Source organism: Gasterosteus aculeatus, unplaced genomic scaffold (assembly GCF_964276395.1).
Source record: "Gasterosteus aculeatus unplaced genomic scaffold, fGasAcu3.hap1.1 HAP1_SCAFFOLD_42, whole genome shotgun sequence".
NCBI classification, from domain to species: Eukaryota; Metazoa; Chordata; class Actinopteri; order Perciformes; family Gasterosteidae; genus Gasterosteus; species Gasterosteus aculeatus.
In genome coordinates, this window is record NW_027554899.1 from 22,501 (window position 1) to 25,000 (window position 2,500).

Below are 2,500 nucleotides of genomic sequence, written 5' to 3' on the forward strand. Positions count from 1 at the left end.
AATTCGGCCGTTGTGGGCCTCTGGAGGTGTTTGGGTCCGAGTTCCGGGCTCTGGGGGTGTCTGGTAAAGAGATCCGGGTTCTGGCGTCTTTTTCCGGGTCCAATTCGGCCGTTGTGGGCCTCTGGAGGTGTTTGGGTCCGAGTTCCGGGCTTTGGGGGTGTCTGGTAAAGAGATCCGGGTTCTGGCGTCTTTTTCCGGGTTCGATTCGGCCGTTGTGGGCCTCTGGAGGTGTTTGGGTCCGAGTTCCGGGCTCTGGGGGTGTCTGGTAAAGAGATCCGGGTTCTGGCGTCTTTTTCCGGGTTCGATTCGGCCGTTGTGGGCCTCTGGAGGTGTTTGGGTCCGAGTTCCGGGCTCTGGGGGTGTCTGGTAAAGAGATCCGGGTTCTGGCGTCTTTTTCCGGGTTCGATTCGGCCGTTGTGGGCCTCTGGAGGTGTTTGGGTCCGAGTTCCGGGCTCTGGGGGTGTCTGGTAAAGAGATCCGGGTTCTGGTGTCTTTTTCCTGGCTTAATTCGGCCGTTGTGGGCCCCTGGAGGTGTTTGCGGACCTCCGCGGGTGAAATAATGGAAAAAAAAAAAAGTTAAAGTTTCCAGTCGGGACTATGTGGAGCGAAAAAAACCCGGACTTTTTTGGCTCCGTCAGAAACTAAGTAAAAGTCGGAATATGTGAAGGAAAGCTCAGAAAATGCCTGGGCTTTTTTAGATCGCTTCGATAAATTTTTTTTTAGCTCACATCACTGGGCCACCAGGTCGCAGATTTCAGAAACCTGGTTTTCGGAAACAGAGATCTCCAGGACAGGGCCCCGAGCTTCGGGGGGAGCGTTCCCCAGCTGGACCTAAGCATAGTGGGCCAGGCCCCGGGCGGAAAGACGCTCCTGGAGCCGAGATACAGGGGTGGCTCCCCGCGCGACTTACCCGATTTCGGAGCACTATTTTCGGACAGTGATGGCAGAGCAGTGGGTGTACCGGATGGAGGAAAATAACAGCTCCAGAGAGCGGCAGAGACCAGACCATGACCCAGAACGGCACACTGTTCCCGGACAGTGATGGCAGACCAGCAGGTGTACCCCATGGATGAATAAAGAGTTCCAGAGAGCGTGATATCCCAGACCATGACCCAGAACGGCACACTGTTCCCGGACAGTGATGGCAGAACAGCAGGTGTACCCCATGGATGAATAAAGAGTTCCAGAGAGCGGCAGAGACCAGACCATGACCCAGAACGGGACACTATTCCCGGACAGTGATGGCAGAACAGCAGGTGTACCGCATGGATGAATACAGAGCTCCAGAGAGCGGCAGAGACCAGACCAAGTCCCAGAACGACACACTATTCCCGGACAGTGATGGCAGAACAGCAGGTGTACCGCATGGATGAATACAGAGCTCCAGAGAGCGGCAGAGACCAGACCAAGTCCCAGAACGACACACTATTCCCGGACAGTGATGGCAGACCAGCAGGTGTACCGCATGGATGAATACAGAGCTCCAGAGAGCGGCAGAGACCAGACCAAGTCCCAGAACGACACACTATTCCCGGACAGTGATGGCAGACCAGCAGGTGTACCCCATGGATGAATAAAGAGTTCCAGAGAGCGGCAGAACCCAGACCATGACCCAGAACGGCACACTGTTCCCGGACAGTGATGGCAGAACGGCAGGTGTACCGCATGGATGAATAAAGAGTTCCAGAGAGCGTGATATCCCAGACCATGACCCAGAACGACACACTATTCCCGGACAGTGATGGCAGAACAGCAGGTGTACCGCATGGATGAATAAAGAGTTCCAGAGAGCGGCAGAACCCAGACCATGACCCAGAACGACACACTATTCCCGGACAGTGATGGCAGAACAGCAGGTGTACCGCATGGATGAAAATAACAGCTCCAGAGAGCGGCAGAACCCAGACCATGACCCAGAACGGCACACTGTTCCCGGACAGTGATGGCAGAACAGCAGGTGCAGTGGATGGATGAATAAAGAGCTCCAGAGAGCGGCAGAACCCAGACCAAGTCCCAGAACGACACACTATTCCCGGACAGTGATGGCAGAACGGCAGGTGTACCGCATGGATGAATAAAGAGTTCCAGAGAGCGTGATATCCCAGACCATGACCCAGAACGACACACTATTCCCGGACAGTGATGGCAGACCAGCAGGTGCAGTGGATGGATGAATAAAGACCTCCAGAGAGCGGCAGAGACCAGACCAAGTCCCAGAACGACACACTATTCCCGGACAGTGATGGCAGACCAGCAGGTGTACCGCATGGATGAATAAAGAGTTCCAGAGAGCGTGATATCCCAGACCATGACCCAGAACGGCACACTGTTCCCGGACAGTGATGGCAGAACAGCAGGTGTACCGCATGGATGAATAAAGAGCTCCAGAGAGCGGCAGAACCCAGACCATGTCCCAGTACGGGACACTATTCTCGGATGCTGATGTCAGAACAGCAGGTGCAGTGGATGGATGAAGTAAACAGTTCCATGGAGCGGTATT